Genomic DNA, 23,517 nt, shown 5'->3' with positions numbered 1-23,517 from the left:
ACAGACACTGGACTCACCGCTGCATCGCTGCAGTTCACCGCTGCTGCAGAATGCAACACCGATGTATGAAACTGCAAATCAGAGTAACCCCCGGTTACAGGTTATGTTAAAGGTATAGTAAGCAATGCTAATTTAAGTTAATAACAAGAAAAGTTGGCAGAGAAACAGCAAAAGGACTATAGAATACAAATTAAAAAAGAAGTTGTATGACCGGGAAAGGAGTTAGAGCCTTGTTAACATCGGTGAGGTGTTTCAATGCTGCAGAAACCTCCGTGATTTCAAAGGAATGAAAACTGATGAGGGCTCTCGTCGTTATGGACAAGTAAGTAATAACGTTAGCTCAGCTAACAGGTCAGTTTAACCTTGTCCGTCTGCTATTGTTTGTGATGGCTGCTCCCAACTGGCTGGCTTTACAGCAGTAGCGACAGTTTGCCAATCCAAAACCTGACGTGAGCTAACATCGACTCAGCCATATTTCGTTTAGTCAGCAGAGACACTAACAGTGGTGGTTGCTACGGTAAAGCTCCTCTGGACTCTATAGCAGAGTTATCACTTTTTTCAAGAATAACTGCATTCAGGAGCTTTCACCATTCAAAGGTTTCAGAGCATTTCAAAGATGTGACATAAAAGGTTTTGACCTATAGACCTGGTGTAAAATGTAATGTAGTTATATGAATCTGGGGGGGTGGAGATTCTAAAGGGGGGGGTTGTATTTGTTTGGCAGTTGAGTTCGAACATCAACAATCTTCGCGCAGCATCGCGTACTGCACCTTAAAAGAAAAAAACGCCCATGAAGTCAAAATTATAGCTGTGTGTAAACTAAGAAGTATGATACATTAAAGTTCCATAAAAGCTTACCGTTGCCTCCTGTGGCATTCTGTATAGTTGTGTAACAGAAGAGGAGTGAACAAGAGCTAAGGGACAGCATTATAATTAACTAGTACGGTGTTACAATCAAAACAAATGTCCATAGAAATGTGAGATACATTAACTAAAACACAGGCCTTCTGATATGTACATATAGTAGTGATGTAAACGTATCTTTTACCGAATCAGAAAACTTTTCAGACTTACAGGCTGCCTAAGTTACTTACATTACTTCTATCACTGATCACGTCAGCAAACACTTGATTAAACTGTTAAAAAATTGTCAATTAGAGCAAACAAAAAAAGCCTGATTAGAGTAGCCATAGTTTCTACTTAGCATCAGTTACCAAGCGTCTTACAGTTTGTGATTTCAGCAGCATGTAATAACCTGTCCTGCTTCCTTAAATGCCACAATCTGTCCATGCTGTATTGTATCTAAAGTATGTGCCTACGCTCTGTACATCCCTCTGACGTGGGGCCAGTCTGCGGTCTCCACCAGCTGATCCTCTGACCCCTCCTGCTGATCAATACCGCCCTATCTGACCACTTCTATTTCTGGCCCTCATCCCTGCAGAGTCAGCCCCCTTCCCCCTGCCCTTCTTTTCCGCTCGCCTAGCTGGGACCGGTCTGGCACAGTGGTGCCCTCTGCCAAGTCTGACTCATTTAAAGAGAGACACATTATACACCATATAAACTGGGACTGTGTGTGTTTGTGGGTGTGTGTGTGATATTGTTTGCTGTTCCCATACAGCTCACTGTAGAATTTACCATTGAGCACAATTTCACACAACCAAGAGATATTAGCAGATGACCAGCACTCTGAAGCAGATCAGGGACATTTTTTATATTTTTTATATAATTTATTTACGAGGCTCCTAGTGTAAAAAGCTGAGTGACCCAAAAATGTAATGAGAACAGTGTATAAAAAGAGCCAATCTGACCCATATCCAGTTTAAATATGGAGCGACTGCATAAAAAGATACAGTTAATGCGACTTGTGTCTTGGCCCAGACTAAGACAGCTGTACTTACACACACACACACACACACACACACACACACACACACACACACACACACACACTTTTTAGTGGTCTTCTGTAGTTGCTGGTCTTCAAAATGTCAAATTTCAAAATGTTGAGATCCTTCGCTGCATCTGCAACCTGAAACAAGAGGAGACAGAACAAACCATTTAATGCAATAAAATAAATATATTACTGTCTACAGTAAAGAAAGAAGTAAAAAAAGAACCATGTTTTAAAGTTGGGAAGCTGTATAGTTTTCAATTCAATTTTGTTTGTAGTGTCAAATCATAACATAAGTTATCTCAGGACACTTTACAGATAGAGTATGTCTAGGCCACACTATAATTTAAATTAGTTTTGCGCACAATGTGCAAAAATATTTATCAGGGGATGTTTTGAAGATTTTTTGGGGGGGCTTTTGGGCCTTTAATGGATAGGACAGCTTAAGACAGGAAAGGGGGGAGAGAGAGAGGGGGATGACATGCTGCAAAGGGACGCAGGTCGGAATCAAACCCGGGCCGCTGCAGTAAGGACTCCTGTAAGCCTTAGTACATAAGGCGCACGCTCTACCAGGTGAACTACCAGGGCCCCGCCAAAAGTTGTTTTAAGTAAATTAAAATGAGTAATTTGACTCAGCTGAGTGAAATCAGCCCCATCCAACCACGTTTTACAGTTCTTATAATAGTGCTGCATCAGGCACATATTGCACAGGCAATCTTTGGAGAACGTGGAATCTTCTCTTCCACTTTCCAATTCCCCTTTTAATTATTACAACCCTTACAGAATAAAGTTTGGTACTCTTGAAATGTCACACAGTCTGGGGAAATGCACTATAACAATATGGCCATATATTGTCACAGTGCATCATCTTCTCTCTTCCCAATATTATAGGCCTGCTATTATTTAAAATAGCCAGACTAAAAAAACAGGATATAAGATCCTATAAAATATGTTACCTGATGTAATTAAGTTAAGGTATCCTTCATTATGCAGCTGACATTCAGCCAGAGGGACATGATAGTCTGCTGTCACTAAAGACCCTCGGCCTACACGTCTGATTTACAGTATGACTGCAAAAAATGTTGGCTCTGACAGATGCATCACTGTTACAATGAAGTGCAAGGCCAGCATGTGTTCTCATTTACATCTTGCACAAGGTCAGTCTCAAATATGACTTAGCTTTTGTCAATTTAATTCAGTTTATTTAAGAAGTACAAAGGACAGAAGGACAATGCAAAATGATAAAACGCATGATTACACATGTATTAAAAAGGCCAGAATTAGCCAAAATGCTATTTTTCATCTGTAGTGTGTAGTAAAAACGATCTTTCATTAAGCCATTCTTCATCAAGCATTCCCAAAAAATATCTCTGCCTAACTCCTGACATATCAGCAGAGATAGGAGTGATTCCCTATAAGTTAAGAAAGTTTATAAAATGTTCTTAGTCCTGGTCCTAAAAGTTAACCTGACTCTGCCAGATGGATTGCTTCGCATTTGCTCGGCATATCCATCTGGGAACTTTCCGTTGGAGAACTTTTGGGAAGGGGCGAAAATACTGGTTAGCTGATTGGATAAACCATCTGTCTATCACTAACCTGACTCCGCCAGATAGCTCGTGAGATCAGGACGGTCTCACAAGGCTAATTGTCTTCATGACTAGCGGAGCCAGTTGATATATCAAACTCTTGCCGAAACCAGTCAGGAGAAGAGCAAAAACATCTTTTCCTCCGAGAAATGCCTCCAGTGCTGTTTTTTGCTCTTCTTTCAATGAAGGAATACTTTCTAATTCGGATAAAACTTGCGCGATAGCTACGCTCATCTCATCCGTGGAAGCCGCCATGTTGTTTAGACTGAACAGTCGCTTCTGCGTTACACCTAAACCCGCCTCAAAACCAACGCTGATTGGTCGGTTGTTTGGCGAACAGCTCCAAATTTTCTCTATCTCAAGATGCCAGACTGATCTGCGAGTGGAAAACTGGAGCTCGCGAGATCAGAACGGTCTCACAAGGATACCTAAAAGTAGGACCAAACATGCGTCACTCTGAGGATCTTTGGACAGTTATGAACATGGGCCCTGATGCGTTAACAGGAAAGCATCCAGATCTGATGGTATAATGATGTATTTCAACTCAAAGGTGAGTTTACACCAAGGGGCTTCATCAACACCATACTGAAAACATTATACTATCATGCCACAGCTATTTCTATGCTGTAGCAGCAAAAACTGGAGCCTAACAGCGAGGCCCATTAGCAGCCTCCGTCATTATTTTCCCCCAAACAGTTGAGGCCACAGCCTGCTTCCCCAGTCCAGTTAGTTTGGGCCCTAAAGCAACACAACACAAAGTAATTTGCGCTGAATAGTCACCCAGGACATTCCAGTGCATTACAGAGGCAATCAGCATCAGCAGGCAAACTGGAGAAGAGTGACACTGAGCGACATAGCAGCAGAGGTAAACTGGAATCAGGAATTGCGTGAGAAAGACGGATAAATAGAAAAAAAGAGAGAGAGCCAGATGGAGAAAGAGATGGCGAGCTGTTATATCATGTTACAGGCGGCCACAGTGCTGGTCAAGGTGCTGAATGGGCAATAAAAGGACAGCATAATAGAGCTATAATGGCAAGAGAGCGTAAGGCTGACTCAGGGTCAGTGTAAGAGGAAAGAAGATGAGGCCCCCACTGCGTCCACAGCAGCCGCAGGGTGTCCATATCTAATATTAGTTATTAGATATCTACACACTATGGTATGGCTGGTGATTATGGAGGTGTGTTATTAGTTCTGTTGGTGGGATTTTATGTGCATGTGAGTCTGTGCATGTGGGTTTGATGACTGCAAAATCATCACTGCAGGTGAATATCCATAAAACACACACAGCACCCCTGAGTCTGTCCACACAGAACAGAACAACATGAAGTGGCTTGTTTCTCCTCTTTTCTTTGGAGCTGATGTTTTGTTACAAGTAGTAGCTTTGCAGAAATAAAGCATTAGGTTATTATAATTGGCTCCGGTTTGTCTTGCCTTGGTATTACCATGCAGCTCAGTATGTAGATCTGGGCACTATCAATGCTGGGATTAAAGGATAATTCCAGTTCATTGCAATCTGGGTCTTTTGTAGCTTTGGCCATCGTCTCTGTCAGTAATGATAACATTGTACCCACGAGGCAATTGCTGGGACCTCTGTCAGATGGGGCAGAAAGCACCAACAGTAAGACGATTAAACAAACCCCCGTGTTAACCAAACCTATTTGAAAGAAAAAAAACCAAGGTGAATGGTAAAATTATTACACAAACTGTCACAAACATCCATCAGAGTTCACAAACCAACGGCCTACTTCAACAACGAGGGGTGCGCTTACTTTCAGTTTGACCTCCAAATAAAGTTTAGATAATCAGTTTGGCTTGCTTACAACCCTTTCTGAACAAGATTGACGATTTAATAATTTTTTTGTCAAATACTCATGTTTCTCAATATGTGCAGTGAAATGTGCGGGTGGCATAGAGAATGTGGTAAAAGGTTAGCATGCAATAATAATAATAATAATAATAATAGAGTATGTTCATAAACAGCACTTTATATTCCTCCACACATCTGACAGCAAGTCCTGAGCTGCAACCCTCAGCGCGCCGGCCTGCTGGATTCTTGCCTTGTGTGTGTGCATGTGTTCATGTCTTTGTCTGATGTTTGTCTGATTGTTGGTCAGCTATGTTTCTATTGTACATTTTAGCATAATAGTACTTTTTACTAAATGTATTGTAATTGTTATATTGTTATGTAAATATGTAATTTTACTTTCTTTTAGGGTGACTTTTACCATCTGTCTAGGGACTGCAGATGAAAAATAGCCTTCTGGCTAACTCTGGCATATTGACAGAAATATTTATTAACATGCACTGTCCCTGTAATAAATATATAAAAAATAAAAAAATAAAGAAGCACGGATAGATCCATCATCCCTTGGTCTTTGGTTTAGGAATGACTCATGCGTCACCATAGAGATAATATGAAGCTTGTCACTATTGTTGTTCTGGAAACCCGCAAGTAGAATACTGGGCAAGGGTGGACGGTGGTCTTACAGTAGGCTCTCAACTGGTCTCTGCACTTACATTCGTGAGTACAGCGTTATCAGAACCGGTAAAAATAATAACCAAAACTACAAAAGTAAGACCCAAATTGGAAAAAAAAACAGAATTATCCTTTAAACCCTTACTGTAGTTGTCACTGTCGCCACTAATGGTTCATAAACCATCAAGCAAATGGCATAGATCAACAACTATACTTTAACTTCTCTCAGAGCTGATTAAGAGGTAATGTGTATCGCTGTTTTTAGATTAGATTAGATTAGATAATACTTTATTCATCCCACAATGGGGAAAATCACTTGTTACAGCAACAGTTTTTCCACAATAAAAACAAACCAACAAACAACCAAACAAACAACAGGCAAACAACAGACAATGTGCAAAAAGTACTGAATGAATGTAAAGTGGCATTATATATAAAAGTATTGTAAAGTAAAGTGAGGTGGTCATAGTACGAACATTTTTGTAATGTAAGTAAGTAGTTGACGTGAAAATTTGTGCTGTTTTTTCCCAAACACTTCCTGTTGTCACATAATAAAGACACTGCAGCTGATCTGCATGTGATCTGACAGAATGCAGGAGGTGGAAGAACAAAGAGGAAAGTAAAGGTGAAGGCATCATTTCCTACTTTTCCTCCGTGAAATATGAACCTGTCAATGAATGAAGATCACAGAATTGTTTTTTTGATTTCATGTTTTGCTTTTCAACTCAATATGTTGTAACTGATGTAAAGTTGCTAAGACATGCTTTGTTGCAAATCATTGCTTTAAAATGTGTAGCACAGACAATGTCAGATTGACACAGACGAGTTCAAATAAATGAAAGTGACCCATTCCAATATCTATTTCCCCACTGTCCCATCTGTTTTTTTTTTTTTAAATAGACACTACTTATAGTAAATATATCCCCACTGTCCAGTGTGGCCTTTACACACGTGCTTGCTGCGACACATTTTGACATTGCACGTGTTGCTATTAAAAGCTTATTGTTAATGAAAGACAAACGATGAGTTTTGGAACCAACACCTTTAAAGTGTACACTGGAGCTTCGATGGCTTATGAGTCAGGCAATTAGAGTTGGTGAGTGTTACTCTAATAGGCTATTATGCATCTCTTCTAATTAGATTCAAGACATGATGATACATTAGGGGGGTATTACAGGGATGCAGCTCTAATTATAAAGAGGGAACATTTTAATTTTAATAAATATATTCAAGGATTATGTATTTATAGTTTATAATTACTTAGAAGAGTTTTTTCCAGCCTAATATAGGGCTGCAGCCAATAGAAAATGAATGCTTGGTGGATGTCTGGTAGGCCTTGTTAAGATTCAGTCAGTAGTCGGTTTTTCTTTTCTCCAGTACTCCTTGTTCTACTGCCAGACTGCCAGACCATGAGCTGTGTGTCAAGCATTGTACCATTCTTAAAAAAAGGAAAGCATCTTGTTCTTTAAAGGTTAAAGTAAGGGGAACCATCTTGAGCCTCAAATTATTGATGTTGAAGCTACAGGTACCCTCTGAAACTCAAAGTAAACAAGTGATAGAAAGCTGATAGGTCACATTGTTCAGGCAGAGCTCCCTTTCATGCATAAATCACTCTAAATTTCATCATCTTCAATCTGCTATGGTTTTTTCACTTGTACAATAAAAAAAAATATGAAAGCAATAAGTGAAAAAAAAGCACAATCACCAGAACAAACTAAAATAGAAATTGTTTAGCTAAAATAGATAAGTTAAATAAAATAGACATACACAACAATATATATTTTCTAAATTATGCAGTAAAATAAAACAGTCCAGGGGTCTCATTTATAAACGTGGCGTACGCACAAAACGGGGCTGAAAATGTGCGTACGCCATTTCCCACGCAAAGGTTGTTATTTAAAAAAAAAACTCCATATCATCCACGTTATCACGAAGCTTAAATCCAGCAGTGTTTTTTGCGCTTGTACTGAGTGATAATTGTTCCATAAACACCTCCAACTCAAATCTTAAATAAAATAAAATTCTTAATATTATATCGGCGCTGTCTCACCGTCACATTGTCCGCTATGGAGCGCAGGAGGAGGAGATGGCCCGACTGCATGGAATACAGGATAGCATCAAATACCCTACCATTAGATAAAGTTAGAACACAGAGTAGCCTAAATAACTAAATATCTGTCTTTAATACTGCACATATATCATCAAATGTCAAAGTCTGGAAATACAGCCGTTAAGCTCTCGCGCAATCCTTACACTTAATGTCCTCGTTATCGGTCCGAACTTTAATACTGTTCGTATTATTATACATACTGATCAGCATTCATGAGGTGCTTTGCATTGACTATTCATGGTTAAAAATGGTGTGTGTGTGTACAGGGCGGGATAAGAGGCTGATTCACGTATGCACACTTGTGGGTAATCTGTGATTCATAAAGGGAACATTGCTTACAGATGTGCATACGCACGGTTTTATAAATCAGATTTTTTTTTTGGGTGTACAGCATTTTTGGCTTTTGGACATACGTACATTTTTTCTTTTTTTTAAACATGTTTTTATTTGAGAAAATGAGTATTGGTCACAGATATTCAACATACATCGTTTTTCTTATTTTCTTTCCCCCCGCCCATCCCCACCATGCTGCCAGTGCAAAAAGAAGAAAAAAAAAAAAAAAAAAAAAAAATTATTAAATAAATAAAAGATTTAAATAGTAAGAATAAACTCGAAAAGCACACCTCCAATATTACACTGAAAATGTTACAAGCATGAAAATATACAAGATTGAGGGCCAGGACAGTTGAAAAAGCAAGCACATTTTTAATTGTATTTGTCATTGATATACCCTCCCCTGGAACTCCAAATATAGCAATTTCAGCAGTGGGTTGAATATCTCTGCTAAAAGCTTCAGATAAAGTTTGAAATATTGTAGTCCAAAAATTATATAGTTTATTACAGGAACAGAACATATGGGCCAGGTCGGCCTTAGCGACAGGACAACGTTCACATGTTTCACTTACATTAGAATATATCTTAGAGAGTCTGACTCTACTATAATGGATTCGATGGAGAACCTTGAACTGAATCAAGCCAAGGTGGGCACATGAGGTGGACCCATTTACTCTATATAATGCACCATCCCAGGTTGCATCTGAGATATTTATTCCAAGTTCTTCCACCCAATCTGCTCTGATCTTATCGAGCGATACTTTATTGAGTGGTGTGATACTATTATTGATTTTTGAGATGAGACCTCTATGGTGCATGGGAATTTGCAGAATGATACCCATTCCTTTTTTTGGAGGTAAATTAGGAAAGCATGGGCTAATGGTACGAACAAACTGGCGAATCTGAAGATAGCAGAACAGGTTAGAGCGCTGTAAGTTAAATTTGGAGGAAAGAGCATCAAATGTAGCGAAAGTTCCATCTATGTAGAGATCACTGAATTTACTTAATCCTGCCCTCTGCCACTGGACAAAGACAGGATCTAATTTGGCTGGGAGAAAGACATGATTATTGCAGATGGGACTATAAAGAGAGAAGCCCGTCAGACTGAAATTTTGTCTAAATTGTGACCAAATTTTTAAGGTGGAGATTACAATAGGACATGAGTATTGTTTAGGAGAGAGGGGGAGCTTCGAGGTAACTAATGCAGGGAGTGATGATGATATACACGCATTAATTTCTGGTTGGCACCAATCAGCATCTGGTCTTTGAATCCAATAAACTATTTTTTGTAGGTTTGCTGCCCAATAATAATACATCAGATTGGGCAGGGCCATACTTCCCTCTGTTTTATGCCTCTGAAGGAATATCTTACAAATTCTAGAATGTTTGTTACCCCACAAAAATGAAGACAACAGTTTATCAACAAGTCTGAAGGATGACTTTGGAAGGAAGACTAGAATACTCTGAAAGAGATATAAAAACCTTGGCAATATGTTCATTTTAATACACGCTATTTTGCCTGCTAGGGATAGGTTCAGAACACTCCACTTCTGAAGGTCGCATTTAAGATTATTTATCAGGGGAGTGAAATTTTTGTCATACAGACCAGAGAACGAACGGGTTTAACATTAATTCCCAAATATTTAAATCCTGATCTAGAGAAAGGGAAGGGCAAGTCTGTTTCTGCAATTTGGAGGGCTAAGTTGTTGATTGGAAAACACACTCTTTAAAAAATTTAATTTATATCCTGAAAACCTGCCAAATCTGTATAGCATATTCACAATGTCAGAGGCAGATGACACTGGGTCTGAGATGTAAAGCAATAAGTCGTCCGCATATAAGGACACTCTATGTTCTAACTGTTTTCTGTAGATTCCCTTAAAGCGATGTGAGGTTTTCAGCATAATGGAGAGAGGTTCGATAGCTAAAGCAAAGAGAAGTGGACTAAGGGGACAACCTTGCCGGGTATCCCTAGACAGTGAGAAGGACTTAGAACACAATTTATTAGTAATTACGCATGCTTTAGATGATGCATATAATAGCCGTATCCAAGATATAAGTTTGGGCCCAAATCCAAATCTTCCCAATACCGCAAATAAATAGGGCCACTCAACCCGATCGAATGCTTTTTCCGCATCCAGGGAAACCACTACCTCGGGAATCTCCCGGGATGCGGGAGTGTGGACGACACTGAGGAGCTTGCATATATTAGAAAAAGAATGGCGCCCCCTAATAAAGCCCGTCTGATCTGAAGATATTATGTCCATCATAAAAGTATCCAGCCTAATAGCAAGAAGCTTAGCTAGTATCTTAACATCTCCATTCAGAAGTGATATGGGCCTATAGGAGCCACAATCAACTGCATTTTTGCCAGGTTTTAACAAGAGTGTAATATTAGTTTCTGTGAGGGTGTGTCGCAAGGCTCCCTGATCCAGCGAATGATTGAACATTTCAAGTAACAGAGGGGCTAATTTGGATGAAATTTTTTTGTAAAATTGGGTAGCCGTCTGGTCCGGGGGCCTTGCCACTTTGCATTGCTGAAATAGAGCTGATAACTTCATTAAGTGTAATGGGCTTATCCAAATCTGTCCTCTTATCAGGGTTTATAGAAGGGGCAACTAAGTTATCTAAAAAATTGAGCATATCCGAGTCATCCATTGGGAATTCAGATGTGTATAAGTTTGAATAAAATGTCTTAAAATATCACTTATTTCAACAGGGTCAACTGCTCACCAGAAGACTTCTGGATCTGTGGTACGAGCTGAGCTGCTGATCTACATTTAAGTTGGTGGGCCAAAAGACGGCCTGCCTTTTCACCATGCTCGTATATAAAACCTTGAGACCTGAGCAGACATTGTTCCGTTTCCTGTGTTGTGTTATTAGGTTATATTGCATTTTTAAGTCTAGTCTTTCTTTATACAGTTCAGGGGAGGGTGATGTGGAATATCTATGGTCTAAATCAAGCTCTGAATTTATGAGTTGTTCCTGCTTCCATTTCCTGGCTTTGTTGCGTGTTGCTGTGTAAGATATTATTTCGCCCCTAATTACCACTTTCAGTGTCTCCCACAAGATAGACGGTGATACTGAGTCTGATTTATTTGCCTGTAAGAAATTATCTATAGCAGTCGATATTATTTCATACATTTTTTTATCTGCCAGCAAAGTTGAGTCCAATCTCCAGTTGGGGCGCTGAGCTTGATTAAGGGGAAAGCCTAAATCCAGCAATACTGGCGAGTGGTCTGACTCCACAGCAACGGCCAGTTTCCTGGGGTCTCATTTATAAAACTGTTCGTAGGATCCTTACTAAAGTGTACGTATGTCTGACTTCCGGTTTGGTGATGTAGGTTAGAGACGTAGGGTGTAGGGCTCCCGGTCAACTTTCTTAATAACTTTAATAATCAAAGTTTTACACGCATATTAAGCATTGCACCGGTGTAAATATAGTTGTTGAACTTTCAGTGTCACTTTTGATGGAGAAAGCCACCTTTTCGAGACACCAGAAGAGGCTCAAGCGTTCTATGATCGCCGTGTTGCAACGTAAACATCTGCCGGCAGGCTCATCGTGTCTGGAGTAATGACTGTGAATCTTATTTTGTGGCAACTGTGCACTCTGTGTTCAGGGATTAACTGCTGACTTTAATAAAGAAAAAAGAAAAAGACAACAGAACAACTCAGCCTTATGGTGTTTCCATCAACGTGGACTGCTTTTGGTTTCTCCAGGCTCTTGGGATTCAGTGGGTAAGATAGAAGCTCAGTTTCAAGAATCCATATGTAAATGGTTTACTTTATTTCTCAATATCTACCCACACATCCATGAGTAATGTTGGATTATGTATGGTCTTGTTTAGACTACCATATTATTTTATTTACCTGTCTTGTTTTATTTTCTAACCGCTCTATCTAAGGCCCGGATATTAATAATTTTAGGACCAAATGTTTAGATTCTCCGTTTTAATGTGCTGCAGCTAGATAGCTGCACTGTTATGTTAACTTGAACTTGAATCTGGGCCTCTGATCACATGAATATAAGGTTGATTGGTGACTTTCATTCTGATATAGTTTGTATATGACTTGTATATATTAGTGCTGTCAAACGATTAAAAAAATCGCATTAATGTCATAGTTAACTCGCAATTAATCACACATTTTTATCTATTCTAAATGTCCCTAGATTTCTTTTTGTTCAATTATTTTTTCTTATTTTAATGCTCTTATCAACATGGAAAAGTGGATTGGCTTGCTTTGTGCTTTTGTCGCCTGGCTTTGACGAGGGGGTGGAGAATTCGCATCAGCTGTGTGCTTGGCCATCAAGTGGTATTTCAGACTGGACGTGCTGCGATGATAGCTCAGTTCACAACGACAAAACACACAGATCACTTTGGTCTTGGCAATGGAACCATTTGGCAACTTTTTAAAAGTAAACTTTCCATTCAGAATCTTATTGGCATCCATTTCAGCGTCTCGCGCTCGCCATCCACTCAAAACGTAACGTTAGCCTACTACTCTTTGGCCAGCTCGCAAGCCCAAACAAGTGTGTGCGGCGTGCCTGTTGTTTTGTTTCCGGTCTAGCTAGATCCGTTGTGGTGTTGTAGTTTTTCCTAACGTTACTAGTTTTTGCAACAGCATGTGAAAAAAAACTACAAAGTTTGCTATGCCAAAAAGAACCATTAATCTTGCGATAAAAAAATTGACGCCGTTAAAATGGGTTTGCGTGAACGCCGTTAATAACGCGTTTAACTGACAGCACTAGTATATATATGTATATATATGTGTATATATATATATATATACACACACACATGCGGGGTCCCACAGGGATCCATTCTTGGACCACTTCAGTTCAGCTTATACTAGTGCTGAACAAACAAATCTTTTCCATTAAGACTTTTTTGGTATGCACACAATCAGACACTCTCCTGCTATCTCTGCTTTTAAATATTAACAAACTATTTGCCAGCGATCAAAATGAAAACCTTACAAACTATATTTGGGTTGGCTGGTTTCCTCTTAAGAAAATGCTTGCATAACCTCAACTCTGTAATGCATAATCAAGTTATAGACATCTTTTTTTTCAGGACAACCTGGGCTATCAGGATAACATGATACATGAATGAATAAATTGTTAAATAAGGACAATTCTTTTTCCAAGTCTTGGCAATCAGAGGAAACAAAATTAAACACTAACACATAAAAAACTATTTAGATTTTCCCCTGTGGATTTAGACTATCATAGGTTAGTTTGAATATACAGTATGTATTTTATTTTGTCTTATGTTGACATTCTCATTTATAGTAAAGTTTATTGTTCTCATAAAGTACTGTAAGCATTGTTCTTTATTTTCTTTGTTTCTGGGGCTTGCGTTTTGTTCTCCTTTTATCATTTAATGTTTTGTTACCCTTGAATGTACTTTGAACTGCATTTGTATTAAATGGAGCTTTATAAATAAACTTCAATGTGAAAATGTCATATAAAAGGGTGCAGTTTAACCTGTCCAAGACAGTTTCAGACACCTGCAGGATTAGAGCTAACTTTCATTAAGCAGTACTAGAGGCTTGTGGAATCTGAGAAAGCAATGAAAGGGGTTGGCCTTTGACCATCAGTAGCCAGGTGCACCATCATCTCTGCTATCCTGTTTGACCCGTGTGTCTGAGCTGGACAGCCAAGGTCAGCTCTGCTTTCATCGGTCTGCAACAGTCTAACTGTCAGCCAGACATACAACATGCACATGTAACAGAGCGATAGCAGCTCAGAGGGAGCCAGTAACGATCTGTGTGACACTGTAAGCTAATGGGAACAGTTCTACATGCACCTAAAACTTACACATGGCTGTAGCAAATGAAAAAATTTCTTCTTCTTCTTTTTTTTTTTTTTTTTTTTTTTTTTACAATGCCTTAAAAATATATAACCCTATTTTACCTTGTTTGAAATATTTTGTCTTTATTTTAAAGCATGGCTCTAGGGAGGGCAATGTCTGCCAGTCCACCCGTTTGGTCCAGGCTGAAATATAGTCTATCAGAAGTTGGTAGTAAACATAGACTGTAAAAAATTATGGACATAGCTTCAAGGTCTGAAAAGTGAAGCCAATGTGATAGTGCCCTAAACCTACATGCTATCTAATTTCCAGCAAGGGGTATAGACGTCTATGGGAAAATGACCCTACTTCTCACTTGATTTATTACCTCAGTAAACATTTTACTAACAAGTTGATGGTCTCAATTGCTATTTTCAAGTTTTATTTAATATAGCATGATGTTCATTTCGAAAAATTATGGTCCCCACTTATTTTAAAATAGACGATAAAGCGGGGTGTGCTTTCCCACATAAAGCCCTCAGAAAGAGGACAAATGAGAAGAATTGGGCTTCTGCACATACAGTACCTCCTTGCACCACCTGCATGCACAAAGTGGAATCATACAAAGTGTTCTGAGCAGAGCCGCAAAGATTAATCAATTAATCAGTTATTTGTCAACTATTAAATTAATCGACAACTATTTTGATAATCGATTAATCCATTTTTTAAGAAAAAAAGGTCAAAATTCTCAGATTCCAGCTTCGTATATGTATTGTATATGTAATATTTTCTGGTTTCTTTTCTCCTCTATGACAGTAAACTGAATATCTTTGAATTCAGGACTGAAAAGGAGATTGGCCTTCCTGACTTCTTTTTTTTTTTTTTTGTACCATTTTCTATCATTTTATAGACCAAACAAATTTGCTTATTTGAGAAAATAATCTATAGATTAATAGACAATGACAATAATTGTTAGTTGCAGCCCTAGTTCTAAGTACTTCTGCAAATTATTTATGCTAATTGGTGAACTGAGTGCAGACTTGATTAAGATGCCACTACCGTACAACTCATTAAGAAATAATGAGTGACCTACAGTATAATTTACATGTGTGCAAATAGGCTTGCATTTAGATTAGCATATCAGTCCGCGTCCCTCTCACTTAACAGTTACTGATCAGAGTAGCATTATGATTTTGTCATACAGTAATGCTACTCTTTGCTCGGCAATTTTAAATGGGCCTCAGTCCTATTTTGGTCAGAATCGCAACAAACAGAGAAGGAAGAAGGGAGAAACACAAAGAAACCCTGTACAACATATTGTACACAGGCTTCAACAACAGCTGGCTTCTGGGTTTATTGATGTGCAAAACTAAATTTACACATGATCATACACCCATGGCCATACACACACATAAAAACACACACAGGTACTTCTGCAAACACATGCATACAGAAACATTTGCACACAAAAAAAACAAAAGTCAGCACATTTCTAGATGGTAAACAAGCCTGGGAACTGCTTAGCCATGCTGGTCAGGCTTCAGGCATTACTACTGCACATAACATGCACACACGCTCACACACATATGCTCGCTCACACAGACACACACACACACACACACACAGACACGCTCTCACACACACACACACACACACACACACACGCTCTCACACACACACACACACACACACACGCTCACAGGGCTGTAAACATTAGCAATATTTTCCCATTTCCTCTGCAAGGCAGGCAGGAGAGCAGTGGATCTTCAGGGGGGCTGAGCCCTTCACTGGTAATAATCTCCTTTACATTTCACACTGCCAGGGAGATGAATCATGGTGGATTGTGTCACTGTGTGTGAGAGAGGGAAGGGGGCCCTGACATACCATGCGAAGGCTGGCCTTTATGATCTGTGTGTGTGTGTGTGTGTGTGTGTGTGTGTATATATATATATTAAGGGGTGCAGAGAGAGGCCAAGGATCTTATTCAGAGTCAGACATTGTCAGCAGACCAGAGGTTCAGAGCTGTTTTTCCTGATTCAGATGGGGTTGCCTGGAATTTTGTGTACTACAAAGGTGATGGAAAATCGCAAAAACATAACGGCCTTTTCAAATATTGTACTTTTGTTTTTGTAAAGGAGAAAAAGCAGGCTCTGCATCTTTTTATTTACACAGAGAGACTGCCACAGAGGACAGAAGTTATGTATCTAAATAGTCTGAAGTTTGGAGTTATAAGACAAATGCACTGATCTTTCAGAAATATACTGTAGATACTGCAAATAAACTTCCATGTATTTTGCTGGCTGCTCACATAATCACCTTTACATTGCTGTATGTTCTGTTGTTGTCATGTATTTTTGTGGTTTCTGCCATCCTATACAAAAATGGTATCTTATGGGAATAGAAACAGTCTAAACTGCTTAAGATTACAATCCTTAAGCTTTTCATGGAATCAACCCCTGTTATTGATACTATTTATACTCAGTATTGTTTTAGCACAGCCATTCAATGTATTTACTTTCTATAAGGTAGTTTTGATTGGCTTGATGCTTGACTCAAATAGCCTTCACAGGAGATTCCCAGAAAACGACGCAGCATTTAACCCTTGTATTGTCCTCGAGTCAAATCTGACCCGTTTTCAAAGTTTTTTTTATATCAGAAATATGGGTTTCTTTTAACCAAATTGCCGAAAACAATATGAATGCATGGATGTATGTTGTATGGAACCCATACAACGTTCTTCGCAGGTAAAATAAATGATTACTTCCATTGAATTTTAAATTTTGGGTATTTTATTCAATTTTATAGCATTTCAAAACCGTATCCTGACTAAACTTTGACATAAACCAGTCTGTAATTCACTCAACATCCTCTGATCTCAACTATTGGTCAAAATAATTCATTATTTCTGCCTTTTTAAATAAAAAATAGGTATTATGTCATATAAATTAGGTTTATTGACCATGAAAAAAGCGCGTTGAAATAAGTGACAAAAAGGTTTTTAAAAAGAGTCAAAAGCATAGAGAATGTTTTGACCTGGAAGGACAACACAAGGGTTTTTGGAAGGTTAGGCATTGACCTCAAATGGTTAAGGTTAGAGGGTTAAGATTAGGATGTTTTCACAAATCTAGGGTCACCATCTAGACCAGAGATCTTTAACAGGTGGTCCGTGTCCACCTAGGGGGTCCTCAGGCCACCAAATTATGTTTAAAAGAATATTTTTTTGAAAGTTTCTTTTTTTTATTACTAAATGTCTGAAAATATACATTAATATGAATTCAACATATTTATAGCAAAGATAAATTGGCCTATTTGTGAAAAAAGCATTTAATTTACACATTGAAGATAAGCTTACTATAGGTAAGCTCCATATGGTAGCCATACAGTTACAGTATGCTTGAGGATTTACTGTGCCTTCCACATGTATGTTTAACGTTAAAACATAATGTATATAAATAATATCCATTTATTTTCATCCATTCAGCCCAGTTTAATGCAACTCAACTGTGTACAGTATATGTAGTAGGATGTCCCTAGGTCTCTCTTTCAGCTAAGGGGTCCCTGGACTAAAAAACGTTGAAGACCCCTGATCTAGACACAAGTCACATCTTAGTAAGTATAGGTGTTTTTCCCAAATGCTGTCAAATTGCTTTAGAGAAGTATAAAAAAGCCCAAAATAAAGATGCATGTGCCTGATAAAGTGACAAAATTACCAATGTGGATACCTAGGGATTGGAACTCCCCCTGAGATCTCAATATTCAATATCAATCAACTTTATTATTATTGTTAATTACTCCTCTTGTTGCATTTCATACAAACGGAATGACTATTTCCAACTACATGTTACATTCATAATATCAGGTGTGCAAACCAAACTGTGCTGCACGTCAGAATATTAAGTGGCATCTCGCTTGGATTCAAACTGATGGTCAAAGTGCAACCAGGCTCATTTTACCTGGGGTTTAAAAATAAAATATGTGTGTACCGCAAACGTGCTTGTGTGCAGATGCATCTCTGTGCCATTTGTGTGCGTCTAAATGGGTGGATTCGTATAAACCTTTAAAAAATGTGCACACACGTCATGGTTTGGCCTCTAGGTCTTCTCATTTCACACAAATCCAAAAACCCTTCTGAATTATTCAAAGTTCAGCCTTTTTTTTTTAATTCAACCTTTCACTATCCAAATGAGTTGAGTTTAACTAACTCGTACTGAGTTCCTTCTGCGCTCAATATTCTTCCATGACTTCATCTGAGAGCAGTCTGATGAAACAGAATCTCATGAAAATGCAGATGGCTGGTTTGGTCTCATATTCGCACCTTTTTAAATCGTTTTTTTAATTCGAAATTCATAGCAGCGTTTGTCTCACTTTCCCCACAACCACATTAAACATAATAATGTGGGTTAAGTCATGTATGTATGAAGAGAAAGAGTATGAAAAACTCCTGATGGGTCACATCTTTGAAATACTGTACTGACGCATGCAGATTAAAGTTAGGGGACTACTGGGACGTCAACCGTGATGAAATGGAATTTTCGAGTGTATCAGCTGCAGTTTCAGGTCTCAGGCCGACACTGTGTGACGTTAGCAGTGACCTGACTGATGGGGACCTGGCAGCGTGACAGAGACAGAGACACCTGCCATCGAGCCAGTCCTCAGCAGATGCTGGCTACCTACGCAACCGCTGATCGACTTCTGAAAGAAAAGAAGCCCAGAAACACTAAAATTTATGGGCAACATCTGCGGGGTGGTGAAAGGCCGCAAGTCAAGATCAAAGGGTGAGTTTTTAAGAACTTGTGCCTTCATGATTCAAAATGACATCCACAGGACATTTCATAGGAGTTGACACTTTAGTGTCTAGTAGCGGTAGCAGTAGATAGAGTACAACTACACCACTGTATAAGGTCTACTTTTTTACAGACTAAGATTTCACATCCAAATAAACATGAATTTCTTATAAAATTCAGTTTTCTTATGCTACAATATATAAAGTAGTTAATGTAGCTCTACCTAGACCAGCTACAACATTAAAAAGTTGTTTATACACCCAGTTGCTAGTTTATATGGTACAGCTAAAACTAATGCAGTCTAATGCAACAGTCCCGCAGTAAATCCTACAAAGTTAATAATGTTGGGAGGGATGTTAATTCAACTGTATGACAATTTTGGAGCCTGTAGTTTGTGGTGCTGCTAAACTGTATTGTAAGTGGTTTCTAATATCTGCCCTCATTGATACAAATGGGGTGGACAAAATATTAAAAGGAGAGTGTATGTTACATATGCATGAGAAATAAATCCAATTATGTAATTTCTTTGTAATACTGTAATGGGGACATTCTGCTTGCTGATAATACTTCAAGAGTAACATAACACCAGCAAAAAATCTTGTGTTTGCTGACCTCCACTTCGGTTGCTGTGGTGATGTACAGGAGTAGCAGTAGGAGTAGGTATTGTAGCACAATAGTAGCAGCTAGGGCTGTCCAGCAATATCACACTTTTGGGGTTCGAAGCTTCGGTGGAAAGTATTCAAATACATACAAAGGGGATGCGGTCCATCAATCAGTCTATGGACTTTTGCCAGCAGGTGGGTGAGATTTAACTTCAGTTTAGTTACTGCTGTCTGTCGGCAGAGAAGTTTACTGAAAACAGAGTCAGTTGGTTAATGACAAAGTATACAAAGGGTACAAGTGGCCGAAATGGGTTTCCTCAGGAGAGTGGCTGGTGTCTCCCTTAGAGATAGGGTGAGAAGCTCAGTCATCTGTGAGGAGCTCGGAGTAGAGCCGTTACTCCTTTGCGTCAAAAGGAGCCAGTTGAGGTGGTTTGGGCATCTGGTAAGGATGACGCCTGGGCGCCTCCCTAGGGAGGTGTTCCAGGCACGTCCAGCTGGGAGGAGGCCTAACCAGGCAGAGCTGGTTAATGTGGCCCGGGAAAGGGAAGTTTGGGGTCCCCTGCTGGAGCTGCTGCCCCCGCGACCCGACCCCGGATAAGCAGACGAAGATGGATGGATGGATATACATAGAAAAACATGTAGACAATAATTTAAATAGGCCTGCAAACAGTTTTCTGGTGATTTACCAAACTTGTTGTAGATGTGTGATTTATCAGTGTCTTTTGGCATACCAGACTTTTTGGTCATCATCTTCGCAAATTTGTAAAAATGATTCCAGATGCTTGACTTTATTCACATAGGAAAGGTTGCAGCCATGAAGTGACATGTTTTACTGTCTGTCTATCGATTTCAGTAGCTAGGACAGTGCTGCACCTAGGCCCACACACACACACACACACACACACACACACACACACACACACACACACACACACACTAGAGTGTGGATCGGGCCGCATTTTTCTGTCCGAGCCCGGCCCGCGTCCGACAGAGCAGTAACCAAACCTGACCCGAGCCCGACAGGCATTAAGATATTTCTTTCCGAGTCCGACACAGTTAAAATCAGTTTTTTTTCTCATACTAATGACACATGTATGTTTGTTTGTGTGGAAAGCCCACTTTTATTAAGCAACTGTAGGAAAGCATTCGGAAATGTCAACAGATGAGCGCATCAGCGCACACGGGGCAACAAGTGCACGTTAACACAGGCGCGCACCTACATAATAAGCTTTTTTAAATTTAAAATATTCAATGCCTTATCGCGCTGATGTGACCGAGCCCGACCCCAACCTGAACATCATTTCTAAATATCTGTCTGAACTCAGCCCAGGTACCCGGCGGTCCCAACGGTCTCGGTTCGGGCCAAAAACAAATTATTTGAATTAATGTTGACGCATAAATTACAAATACAAAAGTAAAATGACTATTGCTTTTTTAATGCGCTATTCTGGATTTTGGGTGAAATAGATATATAATAATAATTAAAAAAAACCCCAAAGCATTAGAATACTGATTTGGACGTTGATTACCATGGCAACGATGGAAGCTTCCATTCACAGATGCAGCAGCAGTAGTAATGATTGTTTCAAGAAAGTAGTAGTTAAGGTAGTAAGAGATAGTAGTAGCAGTAGTTAATTAGTTAATAGTTGGGGGGGGGGGTTGCACTACAACACTATATTTATATACAATATGTTGGAGGTTCTTGGAGGTTCTTGGAGGTTCAGTTAAAAAAAAAAAAACTACTAAAATACTAAATACTTCCCAATGAACTAAACTTCATCAGGTTGATTTCTTTAACCCTTACGCCGCCTTCACACTGGCAGTTGAAATCAGTTCCGATATGGCTTCGAAACGACCGGAAGTCATTCATTTCCTATGGAGATTTGCAGACTGCATGCGAATGGGTTCGAACTGGGTCCGAACGAGTGCGGTGTGAAAATAATCGTATCAGTTGGTCATCCGGATGCGTTCAAAAAATTGAACTCTTGCGAAAGGCTACGGACGGTTCCTATGTGACAATTCCAGCATTGCTATGTGGGGGGTGGCGATGGCGCAGTGGATATGACACATGCCTTTGGTGTGGGAGACCTGGGTTCGATTCCCACTGCAATACATCAACCAATGTGTCCCTGAGCAAGACACTTAACCCCTAGTTGCTCCAGAGGCGTGCGACCTCTGACATATATAGCAATTGTAAGTTGCTTTGGATAAAAACATCAGCTAAATGACATGTAATAATGTAATGCTATGGTACTGATAAAAAAAACCTGCTAATTAGTTAGCTAGCAACAGACATCGAACTATTGACATTATACCGCTATATCACATTTAACCAACGTGACATGTCAACGTCCTGGGCAACTTTTCTCCACGCAGCAGCCTTTCTATTTATATCTGTATAAGAGAGTTCATAGAGAATCGTACATTCAGACACTTATCAGTCGTTCTAGTCTCTCTGCCATTTTTGTGAGTCGCTTCCGAAGCTTTTCAACGGTGTAGTACGACGTCCGCTGGGGGCGTATTGTGTATTACGGAGCTGATTTCAACTGCCAGTGTGAAGGTGGCGTTAAAGAATGGCCCTCCTGCCGACGGCCGCAGGAGATCCTTGTTTACATGATCCTGTTCAAAATGATCCAAATTAAAAACCATAACAGCTGTGGCATTTATTCTTTTTGAAACAGAAAGCGAAGGTTTTAGTCTTTCGCATGTTGTACGCTCGTGATGACGCAATCACGTCACGCGATGCCCAGTGCAAAACCGCGTGACACCTTTCTATTTCAGATGAAACAATAAATACACTGCTCATAAAAAAAAAAGCATATCTCAAAAACAAACAAAAAAGTACATAGTTCAAATGACTTACAACTACTACTAACTAACACGTATTTTTTCTACATTTTTGAAATATTTTGGATATGCTTTGTGTGTTTATTTAATAAAATTTGATGAAAACACATGTACGATTTTAGTATTTATTTTAATTTATTACACAATTTCAATACTTCGGATTCATTATTATGGTTTATGTGACGAGGCGCAGGGAATTAGAGGACCCAAAAACAGAGATACGGCAGGCAGGCAGGAGAAGGTTTGAGCTTGTGGATTTATTAACACAAAAAACAGGGAGCAAAACGAAGGAGATCCAAAAAGCAAAAAACACAAAGAAAAAAAAGAACAAAAGATCACCAGGAAAACACTAAATAAAGGCACATTGGTGAAACACACTGACAAAAACAAACTGACCAGGCAAGACACGAACACAAACAACAATCTGACCAGAGACAAAGGAAACACAGAGGCTAAATAAACTAGGTAACGAGCAAACACGGGACAGGTGACAATAGGGCTGGGGAACAGGTGGAGCACATTAGACAATCACACAGGCGGGAAAACACAGGAAGCAAAACTAGACACGACAAGACAGAAAACAGACTATCAAAATAAAACAGGAAACAGAAACATACACTACTCAGAATACACAAAACAGGATAAATCTACACAACAGGGAACAGAAATATACAGAATAAACATACAAAACAGGAAGCATACAGAAATACGTAAACAGGCAACAGAAATATAAACAACCCCAACAGAAATATCCATAACCACAACAGTTTATTGACTTACATAACCTTTTAGCCTGGGTTGTACTGATTTTAGGGATATGAACGGTTGAAGATACTCCAAGAAATGACATCACAATAAGCTAAAATGCCGATGTAGGCACTGGCGGACCATTTCTATTGCAGAGTTCTAAGGGTTAATTACTGCTACGGTAAATTTAGATGTAGCCAGTCTTATTTGACGGAACTGCCACCAACACAACACCATCTCGACTGATCAAGAATTCTGAGCAGGGAAAAACCAGTGAACAGTGAGAAGAGTCCCTGTTGTCTGTCTGTCTGTCTCTCCCTGCCTTTCTGCTCCAGAGCAGCTGCTTACC

General features: G+C 39.3%; 1 protein-coding gene across 1 annotated transcript in view; it reads right to left on the bottom strand.

Annotated features, from left to right (window-relative positions):
* Positions 1–1,696: 1,696 nt before the first annotated feature.
* Positions 1,697–23,517, bottom strand: part of LOC116039658 (endonuclease V) — a 129,470-nt gene continuing 107,649 nt past the window's right edge. Inside the window, exon 10 of the mRNA XM_031284609.2 lies at positions 1,697–2,029. The gene's annotated coding sequence lies outside the window, so the exon portion shown is untranslated. The remainder of the gene's footprint in view (positions 2,030–23,517) is intronic.

The sequence above is a fragment of the Sander lucioperca genome, chromosome 4 (assembly GCF_008315115.2).
Source record: "Sander lucioperca isolate FBNREF2018 chromosome 4, SLUC_FBN_1.2, whole genome shotgun sequence".
Taxonomy (NCBI): Eukaryota; Metazoa; Chordata; class Actinopteri; order Perciformes; family Percidae; genus Sander; species Sander lucioperca.
This window is presented reverse-complemented; position numbering and strand designations above follow the sequence as displayed.